The sequence below is a fragment of the Neodiprion virginianus genome, chromosome 2 (genome assembly GCF_021901495.1).
Source record: "Neodiprion virginianus isolate iyNeoVirg1 chromosome 2, iyNeoVirg1.1, whole genome shotgun sequence".
NCBI classification, from domain to species: Eukaryota; Metazoa; Arthropoda; class Insecta; order Hymenoptera; family Diprionidae; genus Neodiprion; species Neodiprion virginianus.
This window is the reverse complement of record NC_060878.1, coordinates 28,467,620-28,487,527: the sequence shown is the minus strand read 5'-3', so window position 1 is coordinate 28,487,527 and position 19,908 is coordinate 28,467,620. Positions and strand designations below refer to the sequence as shown.

Here is a 19,908-nt window from a genome sequence, read left to right as displayed (position 1 = left end):
AATATAACAAATGATTTTTTTTACATGACAGTAATTTTAACACCGTCCAAAACGTTATGTTATATATTTATTATCGACGAAATATAATTCTCAATATACAAGCACCGAGAAGAAGTTTCGGTGTTAAATATACGTATAATATGTACATTCTATTCAAATTAACATAAAACTTGCAGCTGATCCATTTATGCCAGGCTATAAAAGCAAGCAAACTTCCTTGCAAGGATACAAGATTCCGGTCTTATTTGCGAAATTCCTTAACTTTTCCAGGCTTTCCCTGCTCGTAATAACCACCCCTTAACCCCTTGAGCCACACATTATTATATTTTATTGTGCTGAGTAAATTTTAATCACAAGATGATATTCTATGATTTTTTGGGTCACTGATTACAAATCCGTAATCAGATTTCATAAATTCCATATGGTGGATCCAAAATGGCGGACGAAAATTTCAAATTTGATCGAATCCGTTCAAAAAACTGTAGGCAGGGGTTTTCGAGGTCGCTCACTGAATTCGCCGTACTGAATTGTCAAAATATGATTTCGGATTCGTAATCGGCGACCTCAAAATCCCTGGTCAGAGTTATTTCGATCAAAGTTGAAAGTTTCGTCCTTCATATTCGATCCGCCATCTTGAAATTTTTTAATCCCAATTCAAATTCGTAATCAGCGACTCGAAAAACATAACTTATGTAAAACATGTGTAGCAGGATGAGCCAAAAAAAACTAACCTATCGAATCTACGGTCTTAAAAGGACCTATTTACCGAGAAAAAAATTCTCCCGTTTGGAAAAATTTATGGCTCAATTTTAAAAGGTGTCGCTGGCCATTTCAAATTTGTCATTTAAATAACACGAAAAAAAAAGTTTGTTTTTTAACACCCTAACAACTTAATGTATAGGTATGCGTAGAGGGGTAACTTTTTCGGAAATGAATTGTTCCTACAATTTTCACGATTCTTATCGATCAATTTGTTTCCAACAACAATAACTCACACTGTATCACGGTAATTACCCTCAAGTATAAAAAAGCTATTATCATACCGTCAGAACTAGCGTAAAATGGCAAAGAAACATGTTTTCAAACTTCTCTAAACATGCAAAAAATGGATATAAAATATGTGGTGAGAATACCTATCACTACGACTCAAAGGGTTGACACGCTGAGAGGGATGAATAAAAATCCAGTTTTATTTTCATCGGAGTGTGAATACGGGGGGGAGGGGGTTAACATTGATCATCCCCATACACGTAGCGGAATCGGGGGAGTATAAAGGAATGGGGGAGGGGGTTCTCTCCGTGAAATCGGGACAAAGTTGTAATATAGTTGTATAAATAACTGGCGGCTCTCGAGCTAGACGCTGTCAGATATTGCGACAGGCGGGTATAGAAGAGGTACGAGGCGAGAAATAGGAAGGAGGCGAGGGAAGGAGCGTATAACGAGAGTAATGAGGCCTGGCAAAATGCGGAGTGGCAGGTGAGGCGGGGTATTTAAAATGACGAGGGAGGTCAAAGGGGAAACAAAGGACGGCATACTCTCCGTCTTTAACAATAAGATTAGAGGCAAACTCGAAACTCCTCCTCGAATGAAAATTCGGCTTGACGCTCTTTCAATTACAACCTCAGTAAAAGCACTTACGATCAATTAACGCTTCCAGAATCCCGTCGGATCCGATGAGGAAATACAATGAATTTTCATCGCGGCCGACGGGTTACTTTTTTCACGCCCGGTCGCTTTGGAGTTACGACGAAAAAAATTTAAACGACAAAAAAAGTAAGGAGACACGATAAAAAACACGTTTGAAAAAGGCCCGATCAGAAATTTACGTCGATTCAGCACGGCTCGTGACTTATTGAGCATTGAGGAGGAAAATCGTGTTATCAGGTCGGCAGAGACTCGATATTTCACGTTCGTCACAACCGGCAGTTGCGTGTCATGCGACGCGTTTCGCAAATCCTTCGATATTTTCATTTCATGTTTATACAAAATGTTAATCGAGAAATACGATTGATGCACCGAGTTGAATATTTCACTGTAAACGTCGATCCTCGTGATTACACGAAATAATTCGATCGGATTACGGACAGAAATATCTTTATTAAAATCAAGCAAATCGTTTGTTTCTTCGATGCAGAAAGTATGCGCGGTGGATAATCTTATGAAATTAAATGGAGAATCCGATCAAATTATTTCGCGTTTAACGGTGCCAAAGTAATTGCGTTACTGTATAATACAGATATCATTTTAAACGCGTGACACAATTTTATAAAACCAATATATCTACGTGTATAAATTATACATACATATAAGAGTGATGTGAAGTACTTTTCACGTCAAACAAGACTAAACACTCGAGTAGGTGTGCAATCAAAGAACGAGGGCCAAAACGGATAGTTTTTTCCTCATCTGTATGCAAAGAAAAAAGATGTTCAATCACCGCGTACGATTACAGAAAATATCCAACAATCATAACCAGCTCCCGTATCAACATGCAGACACATATTTTTTATTCAAATCATTTTCATTCCTCATTTGGTTTCCAACGTGAAGTATAATGTTTGAAGCCAGAAAATACAATTCCTATATTCCATATTTTAGATTTTTAAGTCAACAGTATACCTAAACATTTTATAATTTTTAACACACATTCATGCATCCCGTATTCGTACACAATATCGTTCGAAATGAAACATCGTCGTAAAGAGAATCGCCACATGGGCGGCTTTTATTCAACAAACGTTTTGTTTTTACTGCAACTTCTGGGATGGTGGGACGGCGGAAGGGAAGGGGGGGGGGGGGGGGAGGCGTTAATCGCGGCGTAAAAAGGTGGGGTGGATTAAATTCATCTGAAATCTCGCGCGTGTTCTTCTCCCCCCCACCCGTTCACCCTCAGATTTCGTTGTTACGCCCGCTCTTCTCGTACTTTTACTCCTGCGGAAAACGAGCCGCTGCCTCCTCCACGCTTCTCTGTGTGTTCACCCAGGGTTTTTATACCTACGGCAACCAAGTTCGCAGAAACAGTGATATCGACCCAACGACTCGACGCAGTCAGGCTCCACCTCCGGTATAACGTTCTCTACTCTATTCCTGCGTTCAGCCACCTTAGCGCAGTCATGTATTTTCCTCTCCTCTCCTCTGCTCTCTCTCTTCTCCCCTCTCACCTCTGTATCGTCGTTACAAATACGTAAACTCTCCGTTTGCACGATCATTTTTTCATCCGCTCCACTCTTTTCTTCCAGTTTGCCGCATCTCTGTTTTATTTTCTCCTTTCGTTCGTTCGTTTGTCGTCGTTGTTGTTGTTTTTTTTTTTTTAATTTTTGTTGCAATTTTCATTACAACCGCGATTACACGCTACGAGCTTTCGCGTTCTTAAGCAGCCCCTGGCAATCCGCGTACATGACATATGTATGCATCGTCGTAGGTAGTCGACGTTCAATTACTCTCGATAACTCTCCTTGATTCCCCTTTAGATTTACCTACTTATATTTATCGGTATATTAGAGAGCTTGAAATAATATTGCAGAAAAGTGACGTGAAGGTAACAAGTCATTCCATTTACTCGATCCATCAGAGCTCTACTTTGTTTTGTTCAAAGTTGATGGAATCACCGGTTATTTAATCGTAGAACTTAATTTTAATAAATCAAATATCGAATTTCTCATAAACAACCATCTGTTATACATACCTAATTCAAGTTCTCGAATCAAAAAAGAATTTTCACTCGATTCATTGCGAAAGAAACGTTTCATAAGTATTGAAACTGCATTGGGAGTTCACAGATCGAACTAATTATTCGAATTATTTAACTAGTTATTCCTGTCGGTCTGTCGGTTGATCGAAAGTAATATTTGATCGATCCAATTCCATTAGAAATGTATATAAGTAAGTTTGTAATGAATTCGCTTTATTCAAATAAACTTCACACGAATCGCAAATACTTGCAGCTGATAGTGAAATATGAAAGGAAAAGGAGACTGTATTTACTGTCGCGAGAACTTTTCAAAGCGCCACGAAATAAGTTTAAAAAATCAAACAATCCTCGCGTGTATACTTATAATTATACAGGTTATACCTATAACATAAAACATAAAACACTTGACAATTATCGAGATTTAATAAAACACGAACGTCTTGAGACGTCTCTGAGAATGTGAAAAATTTTGTCGTTCAGGGTGGCTCGGAAAATTCACTTCTTGGGAAAATTCCAAAACGCTACGCATTGGCGGTGAAAAAAATTTGAAACTTTGTAGTCGGATGGGTATGTGGTAAAGATACCGCGAGATTTTCATTCTCCCCAATGTATCGCAACGCATGTAGCTATCTGCATGAACACACAGATGCGGAATAAAGATATGTGAGAACTGTTGAAAGTTTATATCGAAGCGATTCGTTGCAGGAGTGGTTTTTGGCAAGGTTGATAGATACGAACATGCATATAGTGTGACCATGAAATATGTATACATCGGTATGTATCGTTGCAGCGAATGCAGGCTGCAGCATACGTTTTTACATGTATATACCACAGATGAAAGATTTTCGGTTATAAATATTTCCGCCACGAATCTCTCAAGTTCGGTATAAATAGTGATGAATAACATTGGTCAGCAAAATTTTGTAACAAGGAAGATGCTTACTAATTTTTAAATACCTATAATTTACGCTCGTTAAAAGACTTTATTTATTTTGATTCGATCGTGTCTAGTTTTTTGTTACAACTACTATAAGTAAAATTTAATGTTTATCGTTTTAGACTTGTCTTTTTTGACTCAGGGTGTTTTCTTATTTACAACGAATACCAGTTAGCTGATTACAATAAATAACAAAACGCTCTGAACCAAAAAAGGTAAGTCAAAACGATAAACGTTTAATTTTACTCGCAGCGGTTGTAACGCAAAAACTAGACCTGATCGAATGGAAATAAATATAGATTTATGATAACGGTAGACGGGTGTTTGAAAATTAGTAAGAACCTTCGTTGCTGCAAAACTTTGTTGACCAGTGTACCGTAACATTGAATATAACCTCATTTTTGTTCATAAAAACTATATTTTTGGCAAAACTAAAAAAATCGTAGTACAACAAAGCTATTCGTATCTAAAATATTCCAATATTAATTCGATTATACTAAACCTTGTTCCTAACATAATCCGTTAAAAGTTTTTCACATTGTATACGAAAAGTGAATTTTTATTGACCAATGTAATTGGAAGAAAATTTGGAATCACGGAAAATGAGACTAGCCGCAGGCTCTGTGCGCTGTTCTTATTCAAATTGTTTAAATAATGGCGAATTGCAGACAGGTATTTCGGGATTTAATACGTCAGCGTTATTGCCAAGAAGCAACAGCAGCATTTATCACGCATTCCTGAGATGTCCGCACACGTTATAGTCGTAACAAGAATTACCCCTGCATACATTCATGCTTGGTAGAAAATTCCTACATATTTTATTCTATGTTGTTTTCCTTTCTCTTCTTTGCCCTCTTCTTTTTTCTCTTCGTCTTATTCTTATTCTCCGTCTTTGCTACTTTCGAGGGAAATTCTTGCCGAAAAGAAGAAAATTGCGTACATTGAAGAAAAAAAAAAAAATACAAAAAAAAACAAGAAATATATCTACAAGAAGTTCGTAAAGTGAGTAGGTAAGGCAAGAGGTGTGTATACGTATAGCGTTACACGTTACAAGCCCGTGAAATAAATACATTTGAATAAAAGTAAAAGAAAGTTATGCATAATGTGTAATTACAAAAATTCCCATCGCCTAGGTATAAAAGCTAAGGGTAAAATATCTGCAGAAAAAAGAAGATGAAAATTCGAAATGGAAAATCCTATGAATGTAGAAAAGATATGCTAATACGGCACGTGTAAAAGCGTTTTCAGGGAAGGAAGAGGAAAAAATATTCAAGAATGCAGGCGGAAGTGCGTCGTAACAAAAATATGCTCTGACTTGGTTTGCAGATAATGGAAACCGCGATTGTTGCGCCGAGTGGTAACAATACTGAAACTGGAAAGTACGAAAATGGCAAATAAATGAACGAACGATTTGTAGGGCTGTACAAATATATTTTATTATAAAAAGGTAAGTAATTTTTACGTCGCTCGGCATGGTTTTATGAAAACGTAAAAAAAAGAAAATACTAACGATAATAATGTAGGTATACCTTTATCTAGATTGCAACTTTCTTTTTTTTCTCTCCCTAGTTACGTTTCGCGTCATTTTTGAAAAATACACTCCGGGTCAGAATTGTATGTTAATTATCGCACAGTATTTTGTCACCTTCGATATATATATATTATATATACCATACCGTACGCAGATTGAATTTTTTGTTAAAATACTGACCGAACCGCGGCACAAAATGTCGCGTTGACATTTGGAAAAATATCAATATACTTCATGGCTGTATTCGCGTGTAATAATATTTGGAATAATAATTATCCCATAAACTTTTTTTTACGAGCCCGCAGCTATATTCGTTTTTAAATTTATGTCTGGGGTTATGGATTTTAATCGCCGAACTCATCGCGGAGCTTCATTAATTAGGAACATTATGAATCTATTAATTATGACGTTTTTATCAGGCGTGGGTCGTCGTGTACATAAATTGTATTAACAAGGATTCATATCAACAATCCGTGTTGTTTAATAATTTTTCACTCCCTTAGACGAGTGCAGGTACGATTATGGAATAAAAAATTTTTAAGCATCATCCTTTTTTTTTTCCAAAACTTCGAGCTGCATTCCGAATTAACAAACAGACACGGCAATTAACGCTATTTCGGCATAGGAGGAATGCTCGTGCGTGAAATTTAAACCAGCGTGGGAGAACTGGCCACATTTATATACCATAGCACAATTCTATTTACCTCGATAAATACATTTAGTGAAAGTAAACACATCGGGTTTGTTGCTGTCCCACAAGTCGGTCGTACGTTGACATTTAGAGCGCAATTTTTTACCTCCATCTATGCATCAGCCAGCTCCATTATCACGTATGATACGATTCAGTCTTCGTTTACTCGCATGAAGTAGGTGTATTTATACCAGGAATGAATTTCACGCGGAGACACCGGGGAAAAACGGCCCGTAGGTACAATAAATTATGCAACGATTTTTCACATCGTTCATTTTCTGAAGCTGGATGAAATATTTGGATAAATTTGAGAAGTGCATATCGCGAAATTTCAATTCCGTAATGCGCAGACCATGAAGAAAGGAGAAATAAAAGTGACTGAAATTTTTCAACCACCATAGCTTTTAATCACGCTGCAGCCGTTGCCCGGAAGCTGGATGTTTAATGCCGGTGCACAACAACGGTCTGCAATCAGCTAGGCCTGATCTAATCCACCCCGACCCGACAACTACTTGTTGGTTTAATTAATACAAATTGAACTTAGCGCCTAGTCCGCAAACCCCGTGCCGTTCACAGTGTACATAATACGGTATATTATTAACAGAACTGTCATTTATATACCTACCGCGAGACGAAGCTTCGTGTATAACGATTATACGGATCCGTATATGGTTTGTCCCCGCTAATGGTGCACCACTCGCACAAACTTTCTATTTAGGTGCTTATAATACTAATAACAAGCGAAACGAACCTGTTTTAATGGGATACGCAGTGCCGTGGGTGAGTATCGTAATTAAAAATGTAAAAAAGAAAAAAAATAAAAAATATGTATTTATTCTGTGTGGGATAAAACGAATATAACGAACAAGTAAACAGACGGAATCTAGGTTGTCTAGGTTGAAGGAAAGGGGATATTGCAGACTTGCGAAGGAATACGAGAGGCGAAAATTTTTTTATAAGAAAACGTGACGGGGAATTGAAAAAGTACGATTTATATCATATTTATCAAATTATTCTTCTATCGCTTTGAAGTGAATACAATATTGATAAGACGGCGATGGCTTGCGCGTGTATCTTCGTAACTTGGAAATCAGCTGAGTAATTTTTTTTTTTTTATCAAGAAACAACTTTTCTCACTGGGTTTGATGTCGCTGATTATTTAGCTACAGGACACGATACCGAGTCGTTGTAACTAACGAATTCAATATGGTTGTAAGTATAGTACATAGAGAATAAGTGAAATAGTGTAAAAAGTGGAATTGACCACCATTAATATCGAGACAACGTTGTACGATTAAACATCTAACGCGTTTATTATAAATATTTACTAATGGTCATAAAAACAAAGTGTATCGGTGAATTTGTTGACAATAGTCGTCTGAATAAAACGTATCCATCGCGGAATGGAATCTAACGAATATATGCAAGGTTCTCAGCTATTTTATGGGAATTTGAAACGAATCATCGATATATCTGAGTTTCTCTTTACACAATTCCGTTATTTATTATTACACAAATATGATAATTTCATAAGTAACAAACGTGCGATTATCTTGTAACAAAATGAATGACAAGTATCGACTATTGGTTACAATTTTTTTTTAAATATCACACGAAGAGGAGAAACGTTTGCAAGTATCTTGATGCTGTTGAAAACTGACAAGGTCCGGTCTAATATCCCTAGTATACTGGTAGTTTTAAGTAATTAACTCATGGTCGTCGAGCCGAGAGTAACTCAGAGAATACAAGACAGCGTCTCTAAAGGTTATCGGAAGACCTTTTCCTCTTTTCGAGAAGAGGGACGTACTTACGTCAACAGGGAGTGATCAAACAAACGTCGAGAGAATCGCAAGACTGCGGAGCAGACATGGATGCTTGCACTTGCAGAAAGACCGTGTGGATTCAGAAGTGCAGAGATCAATTGTCCCAGAAACCAGGCATGTGATCGTATTTATGTCAGGCTTAACAGCGTGGCCACGAATTGGTGGGAAAGAAAAAAATCCATGACTTTTCCAGTTCTATTAATTTACTAAAACCTATGTAAATCTTTGAGCTTATTAACTCTATATTCGGTTCAAATTCGATTCGAATTGTAGAAAATTATGACGTACAAAAACGTCAGCTTGAGCCGATTTCTATCCTCCACAAAAAAAAAAAGAGTAAACTTGTTACCTCAAAAAATCACGTCTAATTCCTATGATAGAAAATTAATATCTTCACTTTTTTCCATGACCAAATTAAAAATCCCCCGACATTTCCAGATGTGTGACCACCCTGTTGTATCCACCTATCCACCCACACGTACCCTACATCCGCATGGTGGACGACACCACGTCGTCTGTAGTGGAAAATGTAGCGTCAGTGCCACGCTTTGCCAATTTATTTACCGAGCGACCGACAGCAAAGAGATTTTTATCGCTAGCGTAGCGGATATGCGTACGTGGAACACATCGCAGAAGCATTAGTTTCGCTCTGTTTTATCGTAATACGAGTATGTGATAAGAGTGGAATTAACAGCCTTAACTGGCACGAAATTCGACCGGTTCGAGTCATTCCTCCACCTCAGGCTAATTGTCTCGCCAGGCAATTAGCGACACGTGGAACAATCAAGAATCCGGAGAATAATTTCGCCGCTAGTTTAACCGCGTGCACTCGTTTCGTTCGCGACATGACACGAGCTGTTTATACCGAAGAAATTGTTACGGATATAATCACGAATAAAATTTTGTCGAAGAAAGAAAATTAATCGCTGCTCGTGCGATTTTTATTTTCTTTTTCCTTCTTTTTGTACCTTTTATTTCACACCGAGTACAATCGTCCGTTCGTTACGGTTCTGCGGAGGTAAAATTGCAGCAGGTTATTTCCAGCAGGTAAACTGGAGTACTTGTTGAGAGATTGGTTAATTTATTATTCATCACCTGTGACACGCGTATCGTGTGTACACGACCTTGTACCTGATTACTTATGCAAAGATCATGAAAATATTTTACTACTTTTGTTTTACCGTCCCTTCGATAGAGACCGCAATCTTCTGCGCTCGCTTGGATTTAGGTGACACGTCTTCGTTCTGCTTCGACTTTATTATTACACCCAGCTGCGTAATTTAAGCCAAACGATTGGACGGGAAACTTTCGTCGTTTGGATACAGGCATTATAATACAACACTAAGTTACAAGTGTTTGCAAACAGTTTTTAACTCACATTGTTTTTTGCACTAATTTTATATGTGAAATTGCCAAAATTCTCTGTATTATATTTGTAAAAATGTATAATTGGACGTCTGAAGCCATTCGGATGGATATACATTAGGCTAGTTTTTTTAAAACTTTCTTCGTCTTCCTACGTAACCTTCGAAAACTTAGTTTTTGGTTTCAAACGAAGTCTCGTGAAACCGGAACTCGGTAGTAAAGTTCTAAAAGGTGACTCAGCTGCTTTGAATTTTTCAAAGACTCTAACCGAAATACCTGGAAAACTGTACAAGTCGGGAAGCTGTTTTTGATTTAATTTTGTAGATAATCAAATTTCTTATAAAAAAAAGGTTGAGACTACTATAGACCTAAATATTCATTTTGTATTCCATACAAACGTTTAGACTTGAATACATTGAATAAATGAATGAAGACGCTCGTTACCTTGTCAATTTTTAACTCACCCGTGTTCTAGGCTGATACAAATAATATCACGTGCCAATGACGACCTTTATTAAATAAAATTTGACTGTCGACAAAATGAGACCAAATACAGCTTCCCAATTTGTATAGTTATCGAAATATTTCGATCAGAGTGTTTGAAAAATGCAAACCGGCTGAGGTACCTTATAGAATTTCACTACCGAGTTCCGATTTCACGAGGCTTTGTTTGAGGCTAAAAACTAATTTTTCGAAAAAGATCCGTTCTAACATACATTGAATGAAAAATTGAAGCCAATGTATAAACGACATTCGTTACGATTCTTTTCCTCGACTGGTGCTTGATTATAATCGTGACCAATACCTCAATGGAAGAAGGTTCTTCTATCTCCGTTGTGAAAATGATTTTCGTGTAAAATTATTCAGTCATTACGAAGTGTAAGAAGGAAAAAAGCAGAGTGATTCTAGGTGAAGACACCTTCGCAAAGCGGAGGCGAAGGTCTGTTTAACAGCGTCTGCACGTAGACCAAGGTGAAAAATAAAAGCGACGTGGAAATAGACGCAGGTACCCAGACTACCTGGGCTGCAAAAGCTGGGAGCTGCGGCGCGGCTGCAGCCAAGCGGTGAAAGTCATCCCAGGAGAAGACATCGCACGGACGTCAGCGTCTCTCCGCACCAGCACCGTGACGACGCCTCGTAGCGTAGGCGGCAGCCTGCACAGGATGCTTGGAGGAAAGGACCGAGATATAACCAGAGCCCCTTGTGCTTGTATCCCCATAATCGTGTGGGCCTGGAGGCACCACGGGTACATATGCATATTGCATGTGTGACTCGCGTATAAGGCCACGTTCGATGCCCCGGCTCTAATCATCGTTTTGCGACAGTCGAGAGAGATTGCTACCATGACACGCCGACGAAGCGGACGAAGAGGAAGAGGCCGAGTCAATGATCATCGGGATCCTGTGATTAGTGCGTAGGAATTGCTCACGCGTTCATTACGGACAATGCATGGTTGACCCTTTGAGTCACGGCGGTAAGTTTTCTCAACAACTATTTTATGTCCATTTTTTGTATGCTTAGAGAACTTTGAAAACATACTTCTTTGCGGTTTTTCACTATTTCTGATGGCATGCTTAGAGGTTTTCAATACGCGAGTGTAATTGTTGCGATATAATGTGAATTATTATTATTAGAAACAAATTGATTGACAAAAATCGTGACAATTGAAGGAATAGTTCATCTCTACACGTATACATGTTTTGCACAAATCATAAGGTTTTAGGATCGCTGATTGTGAATCCGAAATTGGATTTCGAAAATTCAAGAAAATTTGACATTTGATCGAATCCTGAGAAAAAAACTCAGTACAGGGGTTTTTGGGTTCGACGAATACGAATCTGACATCAGATTATGAAAATTCAGTATGGCGAATTCCATTAGCGACCTCGAAAACCTTTGCGTAGAGTTTTGTGACCGGATTCGATTAAATTTGAAATTTTCGTCCGCTATTCTGGAACCACCGTATTGAACTTTTGAAATCTGATTTCAGATTCGTAATCAGCTAGCCCAAAAACCGTAGAGTACTATCTTGTAATAAAAATCGACTCAGCACAATAATTTGTGACTCAAAGGGTTAAAACGTTCCCATCTGTTGCGAGTGCAGTTTCAAGCCAGCACCGAATTAAGGAAAGACGTTTCTTCACGGTCTCGTTCGAATGTAATTTTTGCGATTAGCCCAAGATGTAGCGGTTTCAGTACACGACTTGTCGTCCGGTGATGTCGACAAGTACTCGAACAAGTACAAGAAAAGATCGAATGACTGCAATCTGACGGGAACACTCCTAGAAATCCCAGTTATTTAAATAATAATATTGGGTAAAAAACAATTTCAGTTCCGCAAACAACTCGGAAGCGGTTACTAGTCAGGAATAACCGGGTCATCGAAATCCGTTAATTCTTCCTCGAGATATCGTCGTACGACGAAAAATCGGTGAGGTACATAAAAATGGTCGGAGACGATTCCGTACATAGGCCTCGAAGCATCGAAATCCAGTGAAACATTACCTTCCATTTCCCGGATCATTGATACAGTAAGCCAACCTCTGCTAATATTTTCTACCGCGTGACTAACGAAGACTGAAACGCGTGCTGCGGAGATTCAAATGACCAAGTGTTAATACGTATGTGTTCAAGTATTACATATTGTGCAGGTGCTAAAAGGGAAGAGGAAGTTGTTCACTGATCTAAGAGCAGACCCGTGTGTTGGAGAAGCTTCTACGTGTCACCGAGTATACAAGGTATACTTCTCGTGCTAGATCGATGATTCACCAACACTCAAGTGTGACGCAGTTATAAGTACTCCACGTGTATAATACCAACCGCGTCACGCCTAGTAGAGGAGCGTATTCGACGCACCTCTTAAAATTGGCACGAGCTCACCTTGGGCCATTACTCGAATCACGTATACGAGTATACACGTACCTGGAACGTACGTTTCCAACGTTGTTCATATTCATCCAGGTGCAGATGTACCCGCGCGTGCAACGATCCAAGACCGATCGTCGTAACTGATTGCAGAACGGATATAAAGAAGCAGTAGTGGAATGAGAAAAGCAATATCCTCATACAGCTGCAGGCGTAGGAGATTGAGAAAAGCGTCTTTTTCTTGTACGGGTGGATTGATCTTTGTGCGATATTTTGGCGACATTCGAAACCCGCGAGGCGCCGGTTCCATCTTTTCATCGATTTCACTTAACGATTTTCAAACATCCACCAGCTAAGCACGTTTTCTCGGTTCTCATTCACCGCCGTCGTAATCGGCTTCATTCGTTCCAACGCGTGATGTTGGATACGTGGATTAAGCCACGAGACCCGGGCTGCTCCGTATACCGGAACTGCCATAACCGAGTGTGAAATTGTCGTGGGTGGGCAGTTTAAGCGCGAGGATGAACTCTTGACTAATCGTAACCTGCACGACGTACCTTTTATCACACCGTGGTCATTAGCGTCGCGCTACGACGAAAGCTGGACGAGGAAACAAAATCCTCGGACTCGTTCCGCAAGTTAAAAACGTAACGCGATGTTATTGCAATCGTGACCAGAGCCTCGCAGTATTCATTCGCACTCTTCCGGTCCGCCTTACGCGTTTTATTCAAGCGCGGAATGGGAATGGATAATCGTCTTTTCATTGTCAGTTCGTGCCCCGTGACTGCTTCGGCACACTTCAGCTTTCAGGGCACGCGAGAATGCCGAGAGAAAATCATAGACTTGAACGTGTAAACAATAGGCCGAGTCATCTGCATGTGATACGGCAGTCCGCTGACATTGTTGTTCGCTCGGTAAAGAAGTTATTCCGCGTTATGGGCGACGGCGGCGGCTCGGAGTTTATAACACACTGTTAAAACAGCGAATCCGCCGTACATTTACCGCTCATTCAATTTACAAATCACTTCTTTCTGTGTTTGCCATAAATTTTAGAAAAATCAAAAATTTCATTTCACTATTAAGACAAATATGTATATTGTAACTTACCACGCTGCACCGAATTTTTTAATTTGTAGCCTGAATTCGTAAATTGACAACTCTTTTTTACAGTAAATATGTAGTAAATTGACAGTCATATTTAACGGCGTATCGTTGGTGAATGTTACAGACGTCTTGAATGTTGCAGCGCCAGTGTTACACGTAAGCGCGGGTACGCGTCATTTTATACCCGTGTGTAGGTTCAGGGCGTGGTAGAACGGAGAGTTATCATCGAAGCGAATGGATTCGTTCTACCCTTGTTGTCGTAATTAGTAGATAATTATTAATCCGGCCAACTCCCTTCAGTCAGCGCAAACATCAATTAGGCGAAAATGTATGCGTGCAAAATATTTCCGCGCCACTCGAACCGGCGCTGCGACCGCCTCATTATCGATACACCTACTCGAATTAATACCGGCATGCCGCGAATGATGACCCGGATATAATACGCGCAGCAAGCAAGCTGATGTTTACGTATCAAATCCAATGCTGCGAATTGTGGGATTTAATGCGAACGCGAATTTTATACCTCGCCGACGCTATAGCGCAATTTTTGGCTCTATTTGTACGACCTCGATTTTCATCGCTAAATTACTCGCGCCGAAACAACGACGTTCGACGAATAAGCACAATCCATCCGACAGATTTTACTTTTCAAAATAATAATTGTTAAACCTGTATAAAGATCGATTAACCACGTAAGTTTGAAGTTGGGGAAATGATTGTTGAAATCTTTCGCTTTCGATGGAGACGGTAGATTAGCATTTAAATAAGGCATGCCTGTGCCTTTTGTTCGTACAGTCTATGCGCGTCATGTATTTCCAGTTTCTTCAGTCGGATGGTTGGGAGGGTGCCGCCGGTACAGAGCGCGATTAAATCGAAACAATTCGCAACTCCGGGATAGGTGGAGTATTTCATCAGCAGCGTTTGAAATCGTAATTGAAATCAAAGTGTCTCGTTCCCTCCCTTTCCTGCAGCCTGCGTATTCCGGACAAACAAAGAGCGGATATCTCGAGATACAGCGATAAACCTCAAAGCTGTTCGTTTACTGACCGAATTAACGATTCATCTGTGGCAGGGCAATGATAATTGCGTTGAAAATTGAAACGGAGAAGCGTTGAATAAGAAATGACGGAAAGAACGAACTCGACGAATTAATGAACAAACAAAACGATTGTATAAATAAGCTTGAATCGCATTAGCGAAAAGTAATACAAGTGGGTAATAATCTCGGTCAATATTCCCTTGGAAATTACTGTTATATTAAAATGTGGTCAAGACGAACCTAGCGAGGTTTCAATATCCGCCGGAAGAAGGTGACGTCGTGTCGTCAAGATGCCATAATTTCGTATCAGCTTCAGGGGTTGTCGGTCTGAAATTTGAAATGATTAGGAAAAATTTAATACAAAGATAAAAATCCTCATTAAGCATGGAACAAAACCGAAATTAACATTGCCACACTTTAGGTATTCATTTATTTCTACCTTGAAAATCCGAAAATACCGTAAAACGAGTGAAAGAATTTGAATCTTTAGAATCGTAGGCATAAAAAATTATGAGAGAATTTCAGAATGTTCTTAGACTTGTAAGATTTTCCACTCCCGAGATTCTAAGCCTCGAGGTTTTCGGTTCGTAGGTTTGAAATAGTGAAAAAAACATAAATAAAAATTCATTCGATGATAAGCTAGCTCAGATACACTTCGTGAAGTTTCAACTTTGAATAAGATATTTCCAAAAAATTCAGATTCGTTGATCCGTTCATTTTTAGAACTTTAAGTCCTACGTCAACTCGTCGTTGAAATTTCGAAACATCACCAGAGGTGTGCAATAAACGTTACAGAGGACTCGTTGACGATTTGAAAGCGACCCCACCCCCAAAAATAATCCCTATAAGGATTAATACCCCGGCAATCTCGAGTCCTGCAAGCACAGCCTGCGGTAACAGCTGGCAATTAGAACGAGAATCGTTCACATTTACGGTCCGACTAACGCGCCGTACTTTAGTCTAGACTCGAAAAGGTCTCGGAAATATTTGCAATAAACCCGGCGCAGTGCAGCGTACCTCTAGAGTAATTTTCCAAGCCTACACGCATTTAGCGGGAAACAAAGGAGCCCATTGTCTCGATCCAACCCCTGCTTGTCGCGGAGTCCGCGTTCCTACATCGCGGGTTGCGGAAGACGCGGAGCTCGACCGGCCGATTCGACACGGATTTTATCACCGACTCGCAGTGAAAATGGAATACTAGGTTACGGTTAGGGCGTCGCAAAAGTCGGCGAAACAATTCGTCGCGCGGGGGAGTAAAAAAGACAACGCGGAATTTTTATTTCCGGATAGGAAAATGTCTCGTCGTTTGTGTGCGGCAAATACGATACAGGGTGAAAAAAATTATAAGTAAGATAAAGAAAAAAAAAAAAAAGAAAAGGCACGACTCGACAGAATTCTGCGGTGGAATTCTGTTTTGAGAAAGTCGATAATTTATAGAGCAAAAGGAGGGATCGCTCGGCGTTAAGAGTATCCGTGATCAAGATTCATACTTTTTTACACATCTTCCGAAAATTTCCCGTTCTTTCGGATTCTGGTACCAAAAATGGGGCTACCCTACTGGAACAATCAAAATTCATGTAAAAATGGCCTTGAATATGAGGTTCAAGGTCAAATGAAAGGTCACTGTTGGAATACCTTGTTAAAAATTACCCAAGATTTTTTAATACCTTGATGATTTTTTTCATTTTTTTTTTTTCACCGAACTCCGCGAGATTCTTAGGGGTTTTCCATACGTTTTCCTCAGCCCGTGTAATACGCTTCGAGAAGAATTTGCGGAATGAGAGCGAAGTGGAATCGAGGGTTGAAATTTTTGCGAATCTAACCGCGATGTTTCTCGTTCGCTTTTGTAGGTAACAAACGGCGCGTGACGTTGCGAAATTGAAGAAATGAAAGAAAAAAAACAAAAAAAACAAAAACACAGGATATCTGGAGTGAGAGCGAAGGCTCGAAAAGATGTAAGAATCATACGATAGACTGGATTGGTATTCCGGAATGGTTGCTCGTGAGTTTGCTGAGGATAATTAATAAAGTTATACCGGATCAGTCCGTCGAAGGGGTTAGGGCAAGGCGAAACAGGGCGAATACGTGTAGGGGGGGAAGAGAGGGAGCCGAGGGAGGATGAAAGAAACACTTGAGGCAGGAAGATCTAACGAAAGCGATTCTGTAGTTACCATGACGACGACCCACATTCCCGCCGAAACTTATCAAGTTCGTGCCGCGTTATTGGTCCGTGAGATTCACGTGTGAATTTCCGGAAATCGTTACGCAGATACACCGGAACTTCCCTCCTTCATTGAGCTCCTCGAGCACCTTCGGTGACAAAAATATGAACGTGATAAATAAGCTCTCTAATCATTATTTCGGAGCTGTGTCAATCCAACCGTTTCACTAGTCACCGATCTGCGATCGAAATCAGAAACTTTAATATTTTCATAACCGTTTTTCCGCTTTCAACATGCAAGGTCCCAGCTTTGCAATTATACGCGTGGATCTTGAAACGTAACGAAAGATTTTGATAAAATTTCTTCGTTATAGATTTTAAGAGCGAGAATTATCAAATGATGTGATGAGATATGAAACATGTACAACTGTTTTTTTTTTTAACACTTGATCGTACGAAAAATTGATGTATAAACCTCAAGGCAGGTAAAAATGGCTGCACCGAGTTTTGAATATTATAAGTTATACGTGTATACCGTATATCGATGATTCTAAAGCCGAAGATGCTTGAGAGAAGGACAAGACTGCTTACTGAGAAAATCTCAAGGGGATTCTCGTGGGTTCAGGACTCGGGAGGGTTTCGTGAGGTACGAAAAGATGCAAAAAAGAGGAAAAAAAAAAAGAAGAAGAAGAAGAAGAAGAAGAAGAAGAAGAAGAAAAGAATCCCACCCTGGTCAAAAAAAGGAGGGAAAAAAAGGGGCGGCGGGGTGGTAGGAGGAAAAAAAAAGCTACGAAGAAAAAGAGAGGCGAAGTAGCGGCGAGGGGGCGAGAGTGAAGACGAAGAGGGTGAAGAAGGAAGGAGAAAAGTAGATGGGAAAAGTTGGTGCCAAGGCTGCACGACACTCGACGGACGGTGAATCGCCTTAAAGATGCGTACAGGACCTGCAGGGATATCGATATTCCATTGCCTTTGCTGCGTTCAACGTGCTCTCCGTATTATGCATATACCTTACACCCACGCGCCTTTATCCGCAGAAGCGTACTGAAAAAGCATTGTGCCTACAGACACTGACGCGAGGGTACGAAAGAAGATACGGACCGTCAATTCCACAATTGAAATCGTTTCGATCGAATCACCGGGTATAATCCCTTTAACAATAAGTAGCCTTGAAGTGTCAGAGTTGAAAATTGAAAGTGATCTGAGATTTTGGCAAATTTCTTTATTTTATTTTTTTTTCTCTTTCTTTTTTCAAAGACGGGGAAGACCGTCTGTAAAGTGGTTAAAAGACGCGTTGCAATTCCCACGTTTTTCTTTCATGAAATTGCAATTTTCCTCCTTTCGTTTTGCATTGTACGTAGACGTATGCTGGGGTGGTTATTAAGAAGGTTATTTTTCAATTTCACCCCCCAAATCGATCCCGAATAATTCAAAAATGACTGTTCAATTTTTCAGATTCTTATCTCAACTTTAACCTGTGCCGACAACAGGGTGGATTCCTCACTTGATATCGCCACACTGGGCCCGTTATTTTAAATGAAAAAATTTCGAGTCCAGATTCGTAATCAGCGACCCAAGAATGGAATTGAAAAATCAACTCTTCGACGGCACGAGTTATGAGTCGAGATAAAAATCTGAAAAAATGTGGTATTTATTTTAGAATTATTTGAAGCCGATTCGGGGGGTGAGAAATTCGAAATTGAAAAATAACATTTTCAAGATCCACCCTAACGTATACTCTGCCTATATTAGAAACTCGGGCGATATCTCCATCCGGCAAGTTTATCAGGCGTAGCTGCAGCGTGGCCACGGACGCCCTTCCACGCCGACGAAGGCACGAAACACAAACGAAGGAAGACCCTGTGCGAATTTCAATACATACCTACGTGTAGGATGGGGTAGCGATACAGACGCGTGGAATAAATAGCAACGTATAACGCGGCAGACTGTCTGCCACCCCGAGTTCTCCCCTCTGTGTTCGCCCTCCTCGCAATCCCCATTGCCCAAACTATTCTCCGATCCTTTCCTTCAGCCCCGGCTGGCACACGCGGCGCTATAAGGGAACGCTGCTTTCTGCTTTGCAATCCTTTGTCGTATACTGTTAACAGCCAGCCAGCCAGCCAGCCAGCCAAGCCCCTCTCGCAACTCCGAAGTTAGTTTTAAGTGAAATATGTCAAAAACGCAAATCCTGGGTCGTTCCGTGTAACGTACCTACTCGGTAGAAATGTGCTTAAGGTTGTTATGTCCTTGCTATACGCGGGGCGATCAACGTCTGCGAAATCACGGCGGAGCTGCAATGCGAAAATCAATGTGGACCCTTGCTTGCAACACTGGGGTCCACTGGGTCCGTTTTAACCCCAGTGACAAATATCGTTGCAAAAAAAAAAAAAAAACCTATCGATTGTTTTTAATTGAAAATTTTTTGCAGAATTTATTAAAAGCTTACTTTGAAGGATCGTGTAGGTTATATAGTCAAAAATTAAATTCAAGTATACTGTATAAATACAAAAATAAAAAAAATGAAAAAATGAGACCATTTTTAGAGAGAAATTCATAATGTTTTTATTTTTTTAATGTCAAGGGCTAAAATTTGAGCTGAGTCTTCTACCGACGTATCGCTACAAGTAAGAACACAGTAGTTAAGTGGCTTTTTAAAAAAAGCTATTTGTCTTGAGAAATAAAGAAGGAAATTTTGGGAAAAAAT

General features: G+C 39.8%; 1 protein-coding gene and 1 long non-coding RNA gene across 4 annotated transcripts in view; one reads left to right on the top strand and one right to left on the bottom strand.

Moving 5' to 3' along the window:
- The window catches only part of LOC124298446 (uncharacterized), a 180,965-nt gene that overhangs the window by 119,647 nt on the left and 41,410 nt on the right, over positions 1 to 19,908 (bottom strand). For both annotated transcript variants that reach the window (XM_046750466.1, XM_046750467.1), the window contains one exon: positions 15,287 to 15,373. The gene's annotated coding sequence lies outside the window, so the exon portion shown is untranslated. The remainder of the gene's footprint in view (positions 1 to 15,286; positions 15,374 to 19,908) is intronic.
- Positions 11,225 to 19,580, top strand: LOC124298457 (uncharacterized). Of its 2 annotated transcripts, XR_006906812.1 has the most exons (3): positions 11,225 to 11,512; positions 18,660 to 18,851; positions 18,957 to 19,580. It is a non-coding gene; the product is annotated as an uncharacterized LOC124298457 (long non-coding RNA). The 2 variants fall into 2 exon arrangements; XR_006906811.1 differs by having other exon boundaries at positions 18,660 to 19,580.